The sequence below is a fragment of the Puma concolor genome, chromosome E1 (genome assembly GCF_028749965.1).
Source record: "Puma concolor isolate L17-30 chromosome E1, mPumCon1.1.hap2, whole genome shotgun sequence".
NCBI lineage: Eukaryota > Metazoa > Chordata > Mammalia > Carnivora > Felidae > Puma > Puma concolor.
Genome location: NC_141680.1, coordinates 46,847,624 through 46,867,135, shown reverse-complemented (window position 1 = coordinate 46,867,135; position 19,512 = coordinate 46,847,624). Strand labels below are relative to the sequence as shown.

The 19,512-nt window shown below is 39.0% G+C and overlaps 1 protein-coding gene and 1 long non-coding RNA gene across 6 annotated transcripts in view; both read left to right on the top strand.

Annotated features, from left to right (window-relative positions):
- KANSL1 (KAT8 regulatory NSL complex subunit 1) overlaps positions 1-19,512 on the top strand; it is a 180,010-nt gene that overhangs the window by 92,915 nt on the left and 67,583 nt on the right. The window lies entirely within an intron of this gene.
- LOC147574455 (uncharacterized) lies at positions 3,719-18,049 on the top strand. The gene is made up of 2 exons (XR_015244222.1): positions 3,719-8,477; positions 8,715-18,049. It is a non-coding gene; the product is annotated as an uncharacterized LOC147574455 (long non-coding RNA).

The following is a 19,512-nucleotide window of genomic DNA, read 5'->3' as shown; positions in this document are numbered from 1 at the left end:
GATCTGAGCCGAAGTCAGATGCTTAACTGACTGAGCCACCCAGGTGCCCCATGCTCTGTAAAATTTCTTAAAGAAATTTGTTTTGGTGCACCTGGGTGGCTCAGTTGGTTGAACACCAACTCTTGATTTAGGCCCAGGTCATGATCCCAGGGTTGTGGGATCTAGCCCCAAGTAGAGCTCTGCACTGAGCGTGGAGCCTGCTTGAGATTCTCCCTCTCAAATTAAAGTAAATTAAAAGAAAGAAACTTGTTTGTTTTGATGGCTGGAAATGTTTTTAGTTTTACAGCAGTAATTGCTGTTCTAGAGATTTTAGGCAGCTTTTCAGGAAGACCTTGAATACCTCTCTAGTGTATTGGTCTAGTGTTGTTGCTGGGAAATGTGGATGGGGTTAACCAGGGTTTTATTTATTTATTTTTAAAAATTCTGGGGGGCGCCTGGGTGGCTCAGTTGGTTTAGTGGCTGACTTCAGCTCAGGTCCTGATCTTGTGGTTCGTGGGTTCGAGCCCCGCATCAGGCTCTGTGCTGACAGCCCAGAGCCTTCAGCCTGCTTTGGATTCTCTCTCTGTCCCTCCCCTGCTCACAGTGTGTCTCTCTCTCAAAGAATGAGTAATAACATTAAAAAAAAATTAAAAAATCTGTTCTGTCCTTACTTGAACTGTTTGAGTATTTATGAAACCAACTATTTACCATTCCAAGTCAAGTATTTTTATCTGCTTTGCAAAATGCCCACTGTGAGCTACATGTTAATATGAGGGCTCAACTTTGTTGACTCAGATGTTGAGTTTTGGGGCAACTGGATGGCTCAATTAGTCAAGCGCCTCACTTCAGCTCAGGTCATGATCTCATGGTTTGTGAGTTTGAGCCCCACATCGGGCTGTCTGCTGTCTGTGCAGAGCCCACTTCAGATCCTCTGTCTCCCTCTCACTCTCTCTGCTCTCCCCTCACTTCTGCTCTCTCTCAAACATTAAAGAAAAAAAAAAAAGATGTTGAGCTTCTGTAATAGTTTTTTATTTAAAACACTACTTTGATCTTTATTGCTGTAGGTTGGTGGTTCACAACTTGAGCTGCTAAATAGAATTATCTGGGAAGCATTTAAAGAAAAAGTCCAAGCCCTGCACCCAGTTAAATTTAGTTTTATCTGGAGTGGGTCTCCAGCATCCATTTTTTAATACCTCCCCAGATAATTCTAATGTATGGCCAGCATTGAGAAATACTGCCTTAAGTTCTGTTTTTAAATTTCTTGGAGGAAAATAGTTCCCCACAACCCCCATCCCAAGTAGCTCCTACAGAGGAGGTGAAGGAGGTCAAATCTGAATCTTACTTAAAATCATAGAAATTTAGGGGCGCCTGGGTGGCGCAGTCGGTTAAGCGTCCGACTTCAGCCAGGTCATGATCTCGCGGTCCGTGAGTTCGAGAGTTCGAGCCCCGCGTCGGGCTCTGGGCTGATGACTCGGAGCCTGGAGCCTGTTTCCGATTCTGTGTCTCCCTCTCTCTCTGCCCCTCCCCCGTTCATGCTCTGTCTCTCTCTGTCCCCAAAATAAATAAACGTTGAAAAAAAAATTAAAAAAAAATCATAGAAATTTAGTCCTGTAATTTGCAAACTACATGAGTAGGCTTTGAGTCATTTAAAAAATAATTTTCATTTTCCTCTTTAACAGAGTTTGCTTGCTAAGCTTATTTTGTCTCTTAAAAAATTCAACATGCTTTGATTTATGACTGATGTATCAGATTCCTGATATCACGGGACTCCAAGGACCTCTAGCTCTCTACTTGATGAAGCAAGTTTGTCAGTTTAAATAATCATGTCAGATGGTGTAGCCAATCTTGTAACTCACAAAAAAGCAATGTTGTTCAGACACTGATTCATTTCCCTAAAATGAACCGTTTTCATATATATTCCATTTTCGGACAGGTGGTCCTTTGAGGTGAATTTGCAAGTTCAGTGACACACAGGTCTCCAGTTTCTTTTATTTGGGAATCTTTTAACTTCCCCTTCTTCTCCTAAGGTACTTAATTTCTATGCCTGACATTGCCCCTGTATTTGCCGGCAAAAAAAGTAAATGCTTGTATTTTTATTCTTTTGAGAAATAGTCTGTTATTCGTTAGTTCATTCAGCTAGAACATACAACACTGCTGCTGGACCTGAATAAGCTGAACATGTTCCTGGCTTTTATAGTGGTTAGATACTTTCTTATAGGGGTGACAACAGGCATCAGATTTTTCTCTTTCATCTCCACATTCTGATCCGTTGGTAAATCTGTTGGCTCTGCCTTCAGATTACATTATGAATGTAATTTCCCATTTCTATTGCTGTCAAACCAGTCCATGCTATTGTTATCTTTTGACCAGACAACCTCAGCAGCCTCCTCATTTGTCTTCCTACTTCTGTCATTAATCACCTACAGTGTATTCACACCACAGCCAGAGTGAGCTCAAAAATGTAAATGATAGCATATTGTTTCCCTGCTCAAATTTCTCCAAAGCCTTCATATCATACTTTAAGCTAAAAGTCAAACTCCTAATCATGGGCTACAAAAGCTCTATAGAATCTAACTTCTGTCTGCTTTGGTTTACCTCTTTTACTTACTACTTTTCCCTTAGCTCACTGTGCTCCAACACCACCAGCCTTATTACCCTTACTCTAGTGCACTCCTGTCTGTACATTTACTACTCCCTCTGTCTGGAAATCTTTTTTTTTTTTTTTTTTTTTAATGTTTATTTTGGAGAGGGAGGGGCAAAGAGAAAGGGAGACAAAGAATCCAAAGCAGGCTCCACACCGTTGGCACAGAGCCCAACGTAGGGCTTGGACTCCCAGTGTGAGATCATGGCTTGAGCCAAAACGATGAGTCGCATGCTTAACCAACTGAGCCATCTAGCTGCCCCTGTCTGGAAATCTTTTGTGCAGGTCTCCTGTCACCTTTGTTTGGTTCTTCATACTGTTCAGAACCCTGCCACTTTTTATTTTTTTATTTTTTTAATTTTTTTTTCAATGTTTGTTTATTTTCGGGACAGAGAGAGACAGAGCATGAATGGGGGAGGGGCAGAGAGAGAGGGAGACACAGAATCGGAAACAGGCTCCAGGCTCTGAGCCATCAGCCCAGAGCCTGACGCGGGGCTCGAACCCACGGACCGCGAGATCGTGACCTGGCTGAAGTCGGACGCTTAACCGACTGCGCCACCCAGGCACCCCAACCCTGCCACTTTTTAAAGAGCTGTTCCTGACCACCAGTTACAAACAGCTTCACATCACAGTGCTATTTTTATACATACATGCACACACACACATTTTTGCTTACTTACACACACATTTTGTATTGTCTTTCTCTACCTCTGGAATGTAAATTTCTTCCTATTAGGGACTTTGTCCTGTTCACCACAATAACAAAAGTATCTTGAACCATAATAGACATTTTAAAAAATGCTTGAATTAGATGATTAAAATTATAACTATGAAGAGTATAGCAAAAGACAGAGTTCCATGAAAAGAGGCTGCCAGAGAATGCTCCTTTGGACTCTGCCAGTTTGGCCAGGGCATAAACTAGCAAGGAGAGGTTTTGAGAGTGGTTCCTAAAGATGCTGAGGATATGCGCAGGACCTTTGGTCCTAGTTAAAGAACTAGGGAAGGAATTGCCTTTTTTTTTTTTTTTCTTAAGTCCTTCATGTAGATATTGTATTCATGTAGATTCATGTATTGCAGTGGTGTGTGTGTGTGTGTGTGTGTGTGTGTGTGTGTGTGTGTGTGTGTGTGTGTGTGTGTGTGTGACATGTTTGTTTATCTGGGGGGAGAGAATCCCAACCAGGCTCCGTGATGTCAGTGCAGAGCCTGACTCAGAGTTCCATCTCACTAATGGTGAGATCATGACCTGAGCTGAAATCAAGAGTCAGACACATAACTGACTGAGCCACCCAGGCACCCCACACTGAGTTCATAGTTAGATAAGGGTGAAGTATGAAGTTTTCTCTCTTTTCAGGTACTTTAACTAGTAATTGGCTTGGGAAAACGTCTTATTATGGATAATAGAGAGAGAGGTGCTATATGTTCATTCATCAGATTTTACTTTTTCTTACTATTATTTGATGCTGTTTTGAAGATGATGAGCATAGATTTACAGCTCATTTTGTATTTTCTTTTTTTCTCTCCATTTGAGTCATACGTGATTTTTTTTCTCCATTATTGGGAAAGGAAAATTCTCCAAAGAACACAATTAAATTCCTTCTCAGAATATCTGATTACTTTGAGCTGCGATTGGCCTTCTTATCCTTGGAGTGAAAATAATTTTTGAACTCTCTTACAGGAAAGTGATGGTGTTGTGTAAAGACAATTAAATATGGTTGTTGCTGGCTTCGAAAATCCCATCATGTCACTTGACCTCTGACTGGACCCCATCTTATGAATCTAATGCGAGCCAGTTATAAATTACTTGTTGAATTTCCTGTGGCTTCCCTCTCTTCTTCTTTATTAACATGATGACCCAATTGGATGTATTACTTAGAGGTTGGGGAATGACCATGACCAATTTTTGAAGGAAAGATGCCATATTGTGGTGGGCATTGTTGATTAGTACCAGCAGAAACATTTTCACATTACTTTTTTTCACTTACCAAAGGAAATAAATAACTGGGTTATTTATGTATTTGCTTTTAGGGTACTCCTATATCTTGGAGGAAAGGACTGTGGAAAATTGAGGCCTAAATTAATTTAATATAAAGTTGGGGGAAAGTATTGCAATTCTTAGTAGGTAAATATTTTCAGATTTTAAGCCCCTTTCCTTTATTTTGCTAAAATATTCTGACAGATAACGCCTTGATATTTTCCAGAACCATATAAAGATATGCTTTTTATTTCTGTTGTAAGGATCTCAGTTTTGACTAAGAAAAGCAGTGTGATCTAGTGGAAAGAATGCAGACTTTTTTTTTTTTAACAGCTTTACTGAGGTATGTTTTAGAAAGCAGACTTTTGAGTTATACTTGTTTGAATTCTGCTGTAATTGATTAACTGGATGACTTTGTTCAGATTGGTCCGTGGAATACAATAATAGCCTTGGAATATAATATTTATTTGCTAGTTCTTAAGATTAAAAAATAATACGTGTCAAGTATGAGGCCCTTGAGGTTTCAATAAGTGGCAGCTATTTTTAATATTAACTAATGCTAGCATCATGTAGTATACTCATCACTTTCTGTCCTTTGAGATTTTAAAGCCTGGGAACTGAAATGAAATGGATATTGGTGAACAATCATACAAATTGATCTGAAGGGCTGGAAGTGTTGGTTCTACTACATCGTTCCTTAATTCCTCTTTTCCTAGTCAGGGTTAGGGCATTTATTTTTTTATTATTTTTTTTTTTACTGTTTATTTTTGACAGAGAGAGAAACCAAGCATGAGCGGGGGAGGGTCAGAGAGAGAGGGAGACACAGAATCCAAAGCAGGCTCCAGGCTCTGAGCTGTCAGCATAGAGCCCGATGCGGGACTCGAGCTCACAGACCACAAGATCATGATCTGAGCCAAAGTTACATATCCATCCGACTGAGCCACCCAGGCGCACCCCCCCCCTTTTTTTTTTCAACGAGAGAGCACGCACATGTGAGCCAGCAAGTAGGGCAGAGGGAGAGAGAGGATCCCAAGCAGGTTCCATGCCCAGTGCAGAGCCTGACTTGGGGCTCAATCTCACAACCCTTGGATCATGACCTGAGCCGAAATCAAGAGTCTGTGCCCCCTAGTCAGGGCATTCTTCTATAAGAGTTGGTTTTATTGTATTAAAGGACAGGGTTTTCTTATTTTGCCCATTTTATGAGAGATTCCCACTGAATGGGCTGTCTTGCAGGGAATAAAGAATAATGAGATGTGTTACTGTATGTATAGTATTTTATGGTTCTGCTGTCTCCACTCTTGCCACCTGATTCTTCGGACTTTGAGTGGTACCCCTATATAAGCAGATGTATTTGAAGTCTAAAACTCCAGATTTAGGAGAGGTACTTACTTTTATTTACATTGAAGCTTGATAATGAATATAAGTTGTTTGATTTTGATTAGGCTTAGTTTACTGTTTCTAGCCATGCTTGTAGTTGATAGAAGATCCCTCTCCCATATTTCTCAGCCATGTAATCTTGTAACATTTTTGTTATGAATATGATTAGAAATGTTTCATATTTCACACTGTGAATGCTTGTTTATCTTTAAGCACTTAAGGCTAAATACATCTTTGTCTTTATTATAGCAGCCTAAATGTTTGTGTCCGTTACCCATAATCTCTTCCTGTCTCGTTTACTTAGTGACTGTGTAAGGGGCTAGTAAGTAGATGGGGGAAGTTCTGTGAAGACAAAAGCCCAACATGTTAGACTGTGGACATTTTTTTCTAATAGAAGAACCTCTGAAACCTTTAAGAAAGTGAAGGAACTTTTGTATTTCCAGAATCAGTCACTAGATTGTCGATAATTGGGACTTTGTCTGTTTAGGCTGTAGGTGCTGGCAGTTAATTCTGGTTTTAATTTCCTACCAGTACTCAATGATACCACTTTCAGGACCCATCACTTATTGTTGAAGACCAGGTACTTTGTAGTTGCTGTAGAGAGCAAAACAGATAAAAGAGAAGTCCCTGCCCTTATTTTCTAGTTGGGGATCAAGATCATAAATAAGTAAAATATATGTTATGTTAAATGGTGATACATTCTGTGGAGAAAAAATAAAGCAGACAGGAGGGATAAGAAGCGCAGGGAAGGAGGGGAAGGAATGCAGCATTAATTACAGGGTAGTCACATGTGAGATATGGGGAAGGCATTTGGGGCAGGGGCATCAGCAGGTGCAAAAGCCCCATAGGCAAAGCCTACCTCAGTTTTTACTGCATTTTTATTCCAAGGTGGATAAGCCAGTGTCACCTTTCAGTAGAACAGTGACATGATCTGACCTAGTTTGAAAGAAACACTGCTGTGGACAGGAGTAGGGAAACAAGTTAAACTGGGGACTACCGTTAATATTGTAGTGAGAGAGAGGGATGGTGGCTTAGGTGAGGGTGTTCAGGGTGGTAGAGTTTGTGAGATGTTCGATTATGGTTATATTTTGAAAGCAAAACAGGTAGAATTTGCTGATGGGCTTAGATGTGTGGGTGGTGAAAAAAATTTTTTTTTAGTCTCAACCAGCAGTAGAAAAGTGTTCTTTACAGAGATTAAGAGTGGGAAAAGTAGGTGAGGGCAGCGGGATGATTAGGAGTTTCATTTATAATACTGTGATAAGGATATTGAGATGCTAGAACATTTCTCTCTTTGAATTTAGTATCCTACATTAAAAACGTAGTGCTGGATATGTGTCATACAGTTATAAAAACCCAAAACAAAGAGTGAACCATAGTGTAAAGTATGGACTTTAATTAATAATAATGTATCAGTTGGTTCATCAGTAACAACAAATGTCTTACACTAATACAATATGTTAATCATAAAGGAAACTGCAGTGGAGGATGAGAACTCCATACTTTTTGCTCAATTTTTCTGTGAACCTAAAACTATACTAAAAAATAAATTCTCTTGGGGCACCTGGGTGGCTCAGTCGGTTAAGCGTCTGACTTTGGCTCAGGTCATGCTCTCACGGTCTGTGAGCCCGGCATCAGGCTCTTCTGCTCTCAGTGAGGAGCCCGCTTTGAATCTTCTGTCTCCCTCTCACTCTCTGCCCCTCCCCTGCTCATGCTTGCTTGCTCTCAAAAATAAACAGACATTAAAAAAAATAAATAAATAAATTCTCTTAATTTAAATAAAGCAGTCATGCTGATATATGCCTTCATGCTTTTTCCAGTCTTAGTCTTTGGTTTGTCGCCAAGGCCTGTCTTTTTTCTTTTGCAGTAGCACATCAAATTGCCTTTTCCCCCTTCCCCCAGTTCAGATCTGTTTCTAACATAATTTCATACCAATTAGATGCCCAGAGTAGACCTCTCTTTTATTTAGTAGCTCAGTTACTTCTGAATTCTTTCCTCGACCAAAGTAAGGATTACCCCTCTTTATAGCATTCTTGCCATAATTTTTTGCCCTGGACATGACCAGTATCTTATAGCTCAGTAAGTTGTTGTGAATAGTAAGTGACATATATGAGAAATAAGAGAATCATATGTGGCAACAGGCTTAAAAACATGATTTCACTGATTTTTTCGTTGTTTTTGTGGTTTTGTTCAGTCTGTTATCTGCACCGTCTCTTGCTTTGCAGAGTCATTTACACATTCCTCGGACCTCTGCCAGGTTTTATAGGTGGATGGTCCCTTCAAAGGATTACAGCTAGCACAGTCTTGACTTTCCATCTTTATGCCTGTCTGTGGAGGATGAGTTTAGGATGAATTGGATATCACTTTGTTTTAAATGTTGTATCTTAAAAGGCAGGGACTAACGTGTTTTTATTTTGTTGATCTCACACAAAGACATACAGTGTTATTAATGTTATAGTGGAATGTCTCCTTCCTTATGTAATTGAGAAATAGCATTACAAGAATTTCAAGGTTTTGGGGCGCCTGGGTGGCGCAGTCGGTTAAGCGTCCGACTTCAGCCAGGTCACGATCTCGCGGTCCGTGGGTTCGAGCCCCGCGTCGGGCTCTGGGCTGATGGCTCAGAGTCTGGAGCCTGTTTCTGATTCTGTGTCTCCCTCTCTCTCTGCCCCTCCCCCGTTCATGCTCTGTCTCTCTCTGTCCCAAAAAAATAAATAAACGTTAAAAAAAAAATTTTAAAAGAATTTCAAGGTTTTTTATATAAAATATGTTGCTTTTTAGGTGATTTTCAGTTTTTGGGACATCGTGTTGTGGGTAGAAACCAGGGTAATATTGAGAATATATAGCTTGTCTCTACTGAAAGTTGCTTTTTGTGATGAGAGATTTAATTTATGTTGAGAGTTTATTATGCATGTTGTGTGTTGTGGAGCCAGGGGAAAAATGTTAAGAAATACAAAATCATTTGGGTGTGTATTTTCTTTTTTTCTGATGCAAATTTTTAAAAAGAAAATTTTATTTATAAAATACTTCATTATAAAAATAATTTATTAAAACATTTAAAAACATAGGAAACAAAACAATAAATTACTGATAATCCTAATAACCCCTGTTTAACACATTAGATGATAGGATAAAGAAGAAAGGAAAATGTTAATGTTCTTACAGTGCCTGTACTTTTATGCTAGGGGCATTAAAGACATAAATCTCTATAATCACCACAACTCTGAAGTTAGGTAGTTTCTCAGAAAAGAAACGGAGGGTCAGAGTGGGGGGGGGGGGGGGCACTTGCCCAGAGTCACACATAAGCAGCGGAATCAAGATTGGATTCTAGTTGTCTAGTTGCACCTTTCGTCTTTCTTCTTTAAAGTGCTGCCTTTCTTGGGGCACCTGGGTGGCTCAGTCGGTTAAGCACTTGCCCTCAGCTCAGGTCCTCATCTCACGGTCCATGGGTTCGAGCCCTGCATTGGGCTCTGTGCTGATAGCTCAGAGCCTGGAGCCTGCTTCAGATTCTCTCTCTCTCTCTCTCTCTCTCTCTCTCTCTCTCTCTCTCTCTCTGCTCCTCCCCTGCTCAGGCTCTGTCTCTCTCTGTCTCAAAAAAAAATGTTTTTTAAGTGATGCCTTTCTCTCATTTTATCTGCTTAAGATATATACCTATTGCACTACCTTTAAAAGTAGTTGCTAGTATCTCACTCGCCAGATACGACTCTTAAGAAATCATGGTGGTAGACTGTTCTATTGTGTGAAACTACGTGGCTTGTATAAATATACTTGAGGAAATTGTGTTGCTTTCATTTAAGCTAAAACCATGATTCTCCTGTGACAAACAACTTGGAGTTTGTTCATTTCAAACAGGAGGTTTGTTCCGGTCTCTAAAACTTTGGCCACCCTGACCCTAGAGTTAGAGTGAAGCTTACCGTGGTTGGTATTTATTATATTGGGATGGCTCAACAGTAAAGGTAGTTCCCGGCCCCCCAGCTTTATAGAAATGTAATTGATATATAATAACATTGTATAAAATTTAAGGTATACTTAAGGATTCTTTTTAATCTGTTAATGGGTAGATGAAAAAGGGGTTTGATGTTTGAATGTTTTAGTTTCAAAGCTTGTGGTTTTATACTTAGAAATGATACTTTTTTTAGGTTTCTCCTTGAAGTTTTTCTGTCTCAATACCTCTCTCTTCTCCTTCCGAAATAAGGAAAGTTCTTTGTCTGTATTGGTGTGTTTTAAGTAGAAGGCTTGTCTGTGTGTGGAAATTGAAAAATGAGTCCAAGAGATAAGTAAAGACCTTGAGTTGAATTCCCTGCAGTTGGCCTTTGACCCAGAGGCTGAGGAGTACTGCAACCTTGGTTGGGGGAGGACTGGAAGCAGAAAGAGTTATTTTAAGGACTGGTTATTTTAGAGACCAAGGGAAGAAATGACTAAAGGACTTTTAGGTTAATTGAATTAAAAAGGAAAAGGACAGGTGTGAAATGTAATGGGACTTAATTATTTCAAGAACTTCATGATTTCAGGGGCGACTGGGTGGCCAGTCGGTTGAGCGTCTGGCTTTGGCTCAGGTCATGATCTCACGGTTTGTGAGTTCAAACCCCGCATTGGGCTCTGTGCTGACAGCTCAGAGCCTGGAGCCTGTTTCGGGTTCTGTGTCTCCCTCTCTCTCTGCTCCTCCCCTGCTTGTGCTCTGTCTCGTTCACTCTCAAAAATAAATAAACATTAAAAAAAATAAAATAAAATAACTTTATGATTTCATACCTGAGCATCTGAGTAGGAAATTGAGAATATTGACCAATTTAAAGGAAGAGCTCGTTTGGGATGACATTTGGAAGTTGTTGATGCTGCATTTCAGATGGTGAAGGCAGTTGAGTGCAGTGGTTGGTTATAACTGAGGGCTCTGGGGTCAGAATGTCAGGTTTCAGATGTACGTCTGTCTTGTTCTTTGGGCAAGTGAAGTGCCTCATATTCTCCATCTGCAATATGGGGATAGCAGGCACTGTTGAATAGGGTTGTTATAATGATTAAATGATGAAATTTATATTGAGTGCGTAGCAATGCCCAGAACAAAGGAAGCATTCAACAGATTGGTAGCTACTGTATATAGTGACCAGCTGGAGAAAAATCAAATTCAGTAGAAAACATTAGGGCTGGTAATACACATTTTTGTTGGTCATAAAATATTGGCACTGTAAAGTATTTTATTTTTACAGATTTTTTTTGTTAAGTTTATTACTTATTGAGAAAGAGAGAGAGAATAAATGAATCCGAAGCAGGCTCTGCACCAACAGTCCAGAGCCCTATCAGGGGCTCAAACCCACGAAACATGAGGTCATGACCTGAGCTGAAACCAAGAGTCGGATGCCCAGCCCACTGAGCCACCCAGGCACCCCAGGCCCTATTGTTTTATACATGATGTGTAGAAGAGGTAATTAAAACTTGGAAAATAGATAAAACCCATGAGGAAGAATATAGGATTAAAAAATAGGACTAAGAATTTAATCTAGGATTATTACTAAATTTGATGTGGGGCAGCGGGTTTTCCACCTCTGGTAATTAAGGAAGGAGGTGGTGCTGTGATATCTGCAGTGATGGTAAAACGGCTATAGGCAGTGGTTGTTAAATTATCCATCAGGTTTTCTATGCCGCTGCCTCTCCCCCTCTCCTCACCAACCCCCCCCCCCCTCACCGAATTCACAGAGGCTGGGCCCCTCTCTATCTTGGGTGAGGAGGAAGCTTCATTAATCTAAGGTTCTCAAAGTGCTTTCTCTGGACCAGCAGTATTATCACTACCTAGGAATTTGTTGGAGATGTAAATTCTGGAACCCCACATCAGAAACTGGGGGTGGGGCCCGACAGTATGTGTTTAGAGAGTCCTGCAGGCTCAAAGTTTGACTTATTAGGGTTTCCAACTCTGGTAAGATAATATAAAGGAATCAAATTTTTAGAATGGGGATGATTTTGAACTGAGTCATATGCCACATCTGAAGGGACCGTCTACTGTTTAGCTAATAGTCATTGAGACACTTACAGACCCAGCATTGGCACATCATCTTGTCTTCAGGTGTAATAGATTTTAAAGTGTTGGCAACAAACTGAAAAATTTTGATCCCCTTATGGGCTAATAAAACCAACTCCAACGATGTGACCTAAGTTGTGATCTTTTATGTAGGAGTTTAAAAAACATTGTTTTAAGTAAAGCTTGCTTCATAGCACAGATTGAATTTCTTAGGTTGAATTTCTAGATGAGGAAATTTATTTTAGTCTTGGGATAGGGACAGTTTTAGTTTTTGGTAAGAGTTATATTATCCAGAATTGAACAGCTGTTTTGTCACTAATGTTTTCCTGAAACCTAGCAGATATTAGATTAAATTTTTAAAGACTTTGCATTTTGATAGGGAAAAAAAGGCATCCTTTAACTTTTTAATTTTTTTTTTTTTTTAAGTTTATTTAGAGAGAGAGGGAATCCCAGGCAGGTTCCACACTGTCAGTGCAGAGCCTGCCATGGGACTCGAACGTATAAACCATGAGATCAGAGCCAGAGCCAAAATCAAGAGTTGGATGACTGAGCCATTCAGGTGCTCCCTCCCCCTTTAAATTCTTAATTGCTTTGATTTAGTAATGTATCTTAACCCTTGCTTTGTATTTTTTGGCCGTTTATATTTTTCATATAAACAAATCTGAAATCATTTGCTTATATCTTTTTGAATTGACTGTAAGTGCAAATTGTTTTTCCTAGCTTTTTATTTGTCTTTTAATTTGTATGGTTTTTGAATTGCAGAAGTTTTAAATTTGTCTACTAAAATCCATCCATCTTTGTCAAATTCCCTCAAAAAATTTTTGCTGGGATTTTAATTGGAATTAGATCAAATCTGTCATAACCCCCCCCCCCTGAAGATTTTTGGCTGTCTTCAAGCATGTACATGGTTATATGCACAGGAACGACTATGTATTTAGGATACACCTTTTCTCAGCTCCACCCACCAGTATTCACTTAAAACATTTATTGAATGCTCACGTATGAGGAGAGTATTAAACTTGTGGAGCTACATTAGTAAATAAAACATACAAGAATTCCTGCCCTCTTGGAACTTTTGCTAGGGGAGCAGAGGCAGTAAACACATATGTCAGGTGGTGAGTACTGTGGAAAACAAAACAGGGTTGGGGGAGGGTAGTGGTAACAGCAGCAGCTCTACTAATTTGTGTCAGTCAAAAAAGGCTTCTTTGATAAGGTGACCTCAAGTAAATAAGGGAGTGTCTAGGATATCTGGGCTAGCTGCAGAAAAGGTGTTCCAAATCAAATCAGTTTAAATCAGAAAATGAGAGGAGATGTGAACTAGCCAGGAACTTTATAGGAACTGTGGCTTGTTTTACTCTGCGTTCCATGGGAAGGGCCTGAGCCAAAGGAGTGACAGGTAGGTCTGAGAAAGAAGGACTCCTCAGGAGATTGATGCCATTTCCAGGTGGGAGATGATCACTTGCTTGAAGTGATCAGGAATGGTCTGAGATTAGATGTACAGTTGACCCTGGGACAACATGGATTTGAACTGTATAGGTCTACTTATATCCAGATTTTTAAAAAATAAATATAGTATAATACTATAAATGTATTTTATTTTTCTTAACATTTTTTTCTGGCTTTATTGAAAGAATACAGTATACAGTACATATTAGATACAAAATATGTGTTAATTGACTATGTTAATGGCAAGGTTTCAGGTCCACTGTAGGCTATTAGTAATTAAGTTTTGGGGTAGTCACAAGGTATACATGGATGTGTTCTGCTCAGGGTTAGCTCACCTTATGCCCATGTTCAAAGGCTAACTGTATTTTGAAGGTAGAACCAAAAGAGTTTCTGGTAGACTAAATTGTGAGAGAGAGGAATAAGTTTTTAAGCTTGAGGACCTGGAGGAAGACTATTTTGTTATGATTTTAGGGTGTGTGTGTGTGTGTGTGTGTGTGTGTGTGTGTGTGTGTGTATGTACATGTGCTCATGCTTACAAAGGAAGGGAAGACCATTAAAAACAGTTTTGGAAGGGTGTAAGAATTTTAGTTGGGCGCATTTATTTTGTACCTCTTGTAACCTCTTTTTTTTTTTTTTTTTCCTCTTGAGATTTTAAGATAGCCCATGACATTGCCTAGGAGGAAAGGCCTTTGCAAAGGTCCTGGTGTTTTCAAGTAAACAACTTAATGGATTCCTCTCAGTGTTGACCTGGTTGCTTTAAATTGCTATTTCCAGCTTCATATATGTTACTGAGTAGAGTCTCCAGCCAACTTGCTGATATTGACGGTGTTCAGATGTGCTAGCCTGAGAAAGGATCTTCTGTCTGATTATATCACATTGCCTTTCCATTATGAGTAGTGTTGCTTCCTGGATAACCCAGTGCAGTCTGTGGTCCTTTCCTTGCTAGAAACAGTGAGTACCACTTCCCCATCATTTTATCAGCTTCAGCCATCTTCTCATTGTCAGCTGAACATCTTTGGATATCAAATACAGTTTTCTACCTGCTTTTGTCTAACTTTCATTTCATTATTTGAAATTTAATGAAGGACAGAAATGAGGGGTGTTTTGTTTTGTTTTGTTTTGTTTTGTTTTGTTTTGAAGTTTGCTGAAGGGGTTGGCCAGTAGATCCCTGTACTGTCTTTGGTTACTGAAGATTTTGTATATGATTCAGTGGTTGAAAATGGAAATCTGTCTTTCCTTATGTGTCCCTACTTTTTTTTTTCTTTTTCTTTTTTTTTTTTTTTTTGCCTTAATGCTGCTTCTCAGAAGTTTTGATTATTGGGTGTTTCTCTGGGTACTCAAAGATTAATCAGCATTCTTAGTTTCTTGCTCTGTGAAATTGTAACATTCTTATTTTCATGAGTATCTAAAAGGAAATTGGTGGAGGGTATATTGGATTTCAATATCTGCTGGCTTAAACTAGAAAAGGCATTTTTCTTAATGGTAATGTGGATACTCCTGCCCCTAACCCCCATTCTATCATAGCATGTCCTCCCTATTTTATGTACTCCTGTGTATATGTGTATGTTTCTTTTTTTCTTATTTTATCATTTATTTTTTGAGAGACAAAGAGCGAGAGAGCATGAGTGAGGAGGGGCAAAGAGAGAGGGAGACACAGAATCCGAAACAGGCTCCAGGCTCTGAGCTGTCAGCACAGAGCCCGACGCAGGGATCGAGCTCACAAACTGTGAGATCATGACCTGAGCTGAAGTCAAGACGCTTAACCAACAGAGCCACCCAGGTGCCCGTGTATTTATTTCTTTCTAATTTAGACCTCTGGGCTCATGACACTGTTACTGGTCCATGTATGGCTTTATTTCAAAAGCAACATACACCTGTGATGCCACTGCCCAGCTCAGTGACTGCCGATACCAAGAACTTATCTGTAAGTAAGATCCACCCCCATTTTCAATCCTAAGTTATCATTTTCCTTTTTTTCTTTTTTTAGTTGCATCATGTATCTGTGTTTGCCTAAAACAATTACAAGGAAGAAAACAAATAGCATTTCTGTCCCTCCAACAAGATTCTAAGGCAATGGTAAAACATGTACACACGGCTTTTAAAGTTTCTCCAGGGATCTCTAGGTTACTCTTGCTTAGCCTTAAACTTTACAAAAGAGAGTATACTGTAAGTTGTTTTATGGGACTTGGATTTTCAACATTATGTCACTAAAATTCATCTGGGCTATTTCATTAACTTGTAGTTCGTTTTCATTGCTCCACTGAGCAAACATACCCTAATTTATCCATTCTCCTCTTGGTGTGTGTTTGGGTTTTCCCTTGAGTTATTTTATTTTATAAATAATGTTCAGTGCCCTTATTTTGAAAAAGCTTCCTGGTATATGTGTGCTAAAGGTTTTTGGGTTTTGTTTTTGGTAGGTATATAGAATTACTGGGATTACTGGGTGGTAAAGTATGCCCATGTTCAACTTTATTGGATAATGGCTATTTCTGTTATTTTTGCTGCTTAATAAGCCACTTCAAACTAAATGGCAAGGTTTATCATATTGTCTTAGATTCGGTGGGTCAGAATTCAGGAAACCGTTGGAATCGCTTGTTTCTGTTTCAGGATGTCACGGGCTTAGCTGGAGAAGATTCAAAGACTGGTGGTCAACTAGAGGGTCACTTCCAAGATGGCATCTTCACTCATGTGTGACGCCTTGTTAGGGAAGCCTAGAGTGCTTTGCTCAGCTGGGACCCACTGGCCAAATGCACCTGCATAACAGCCTCAGGGTTATCCGACTTCTTACATGGCATCTCTGTGTTTTAGCAAACAAGGGCAGAATCAGTCTGTTCATTTCTAACCTGGCCTGGGAAGTCCCCTAGCATCACTTTCACCATTTTTTATTGGTAAGCAGTTATAGGCCCTCTCACATTCAAGGGGGAGAGAGAGAACCCTACCTCTCAATGGAAGAAGTGTCAAAGAATTTGCAGCTATCTCTTAAAGCTGTTACGGTACTTTTTTTTCAAAGTTGGATGTTTTAAAACCTGTTTACAGTTTTAAAAATGTAATTTAAATATTCTAGCATTACTGTTGATTATCGAGATTGTTTGCCATTAAAAAAATATTTTAGAGGCTTATAGACCTGTTTTTGTTCTCTGTATAAAGTAATTCCTGAGGGTGGGTGCTTGGGTGGCTCGGTTGGTTAAGCATTTGACTCTCGATTTCAGCTCAGGTCAGGATCTCATGGTTTGTAAGTTCAAGTCCCTCATCTGGCTCCACGCTGACATAGCGGAGCCTGCCTGGGATCCTCTCTCCCCCTCTTCTCTACGACCCCCTTGCTTGCGCACTCTAATAAAGAAACTTCAAAAAATTTGTGGATACCAAGTCTTGAAAGAAAATGATGGAACTTGTACTCACCCTTTGAAAAGTTTTTGAACTCTCTTGGAGAATAGAAGTTGGAGGACTGTTAATGAAGACTTTAATGGGAAAGTTGATATTGCACTGTGAAAGGGAGTCACTGATAGAGGCTGAACAGAGGAGTCACACAGTGAAAGTGAATTGAGTTCTGTATCTTCCTGAACTACTTTGAATGTTTAGTGCCTTAATAGGAAAAATTCTAATAGTTTAATGGGTTATTCGACTTTATCAGCATTTCCTTTGAGGAATACCATAGCCCCCCGCTTACCCACAGTTTCACTTCCCGAGGTCCGGAAGCAGATTGATACTCCTGACATATCACCAGGTCAATAATAGGCTAATGCTGCATCATTTACTTTATTTCATTTAATCATATAGGCATTTTATCGTCTCACATCGCAAAAAGGGTGAGTACAGTACAGTATTTTGAGAGAAAGAAGGTGACCACATTCACATAACTTATTACAGTATATGGTTGTAATTGTTCTATTTTATTATTGGTTATTGTTGTTAATCTCTTATTGTACCAGATTTATAAATTAAACCTTGTTATAGGTACATACTTACAGGGAAAACATAGTGCATATAGGGCTCAGTACTATCTGAAGTTTCAGGCATCCTCTGGAGGTCTTGGAACATATCCGCCATAAATAATGGGGGACTACTTACTAGATGTGTAACCAGGCTATTCCTCACAGAATCTAAATTACTAAATGTTTAATTTTTGTGTGGTACAAAGTCCTTCCTCTCAGTTGAAAGTTGGGTCTAGTTTTCTACCATAAGTCTTGGCAGATCAGTTGTCTTATCTGTGAAAGACTTGGTTCCTGGGGTTCTTTTCTTTTCTTCTTTGGTTCTGTAATTAGTAATATGAATTCTAAAACTAATCAGAAAATGTAAAGTGAACCAGACTGTTTCTGTTCTACTTTTCAACCCTGGAGGCTCTTTCCCTGCTGCATCACACTGGTGATAGCCTGATGAATAACCCACTTTCCAGCACTTTTATAGCGTTTGCCTGGTGTCTATGAACAGCTTAAGCATTTTATGGCCATCCTGTATGATAACCCTAGTTGATCCCTGGGGAAACGTTAAAAGTTGTATGTGCATGTTTGGCAATTGCCATAGCATTTCTGCTTACCCTATCTGTTGGTTCCCTTAAAGATATTTGGATTGCTTGAAGACACTTTTTGATGGGAGTGGGAATGTCCTACAAATAAACTTTCTCATTTGTAATGTCCTGGTGAAGTTTTTGTCTTTATTTTGAAATCACATATAGTTGTCTGAAAAGCTATATATGCCTGTGCCATCATGTAATACACCTCTAAAATCACCTTCATCTCTAAAATGTTTATTTTCCCTAGGATTTCTGTTTAGCTTTCATGAGCTGTATAATTGGTGGCTGGGGTGGAAGGGTTGATCTAGAACTGTTGACTGTTCTCTACAGCTTTATACTTTTTCTTCTTTTGCAATAGGGAAGAAAGAGCAACTGCAAACTTTTTCTGTTCTTTAAAATAATTCTGTTTGCCTTATTAAAAAAAACCAGCCAAGTATTGTAAAAAGAAATGTTGGAGCAAACTTAATTGTGATGTTTAGTAAAAAATTCTAATGAGATCAACCTCTTTCTATCTGGACAGATCTTTAGAGCGTGTCTAATTTTAAAAGGAAAGACCATAAAAGAAAAATTGTTCTAAAGCTTTATCCAGACTGAATCTTCAAAGTGATGTAATTTTTTTTTTTTTTCTTCCCTGTAGCTAGTTCTACTCACAAAGTTGTCAGCTGTCAGTCAAGAGTCTAATCGGGCATTGTTTTCATTTTGTTATCTAGTTTAAAAATGGTTCGCCATTCTTTTTTTCTTTTAAGCATTCATATCAAGAATTATTGAATTGGTATATTAGAGACATTTTGTCTTGATTACAAGATTGTAATAAATGTTAACACGTGGTCATCACTAAACTGGGGAAGCATTATTATAAACTATCAAAAATGTAATATTCCTATGGAAAACTTGAGAGTGGCATGCTTAGTGTTCTGCAAGTTAGGAAATTAGTATCTTTATTCCTTCTTTAGAATTCATATGTAAGAATAAGATTTTTTTTTTCTTTTTTTGATACCTAATGAGTCTGGTTTAGATAGATGTTCTAGTTTTAGATGATGTGTTACTTAGGGTCTGTTTAAGCTAATAATGGAATCAGGGTTCTTAACAGTAAAATTTGATAAGTACATAGTTCCTAGTGCAGGAACTCATTAGGATAAAGATAAGTAGCTTCATAAAAGCTAACTAAAGAGACAAAGGTTACTTTGACACACCAGTTATTTTGGTTTGTTATTAATTAGTAGGCACCTTGTTTGCAGGACGTGCAAATATGCCTTAAACTGGGAACAAACTGTTGAGTCTTCTGTTTGTAATGTGACACTTAGGAGCAAAGAGGAAGTAGAATTTTAGAGCTAGAAGGACCCGAAAGATCAATTTTGCGATTGAGGAGACTTGAGGGCCATGCAAGTATGGAATAGATTGGGGGCTTGACTTCCTTCAATGGTGGAATTCTTTATTAGTTCAGTATAGATGTTGCCGTTTGGATGGTCAGTGTGTGTTTTCCTATTATTCATGTGGCTCCTGCTTGTTTCTAAGAATAGATCATTTGTCTTAATTTTATGTATTTTTATACATAATGTATATGTATAGAAATGTCAGAGAAGGTG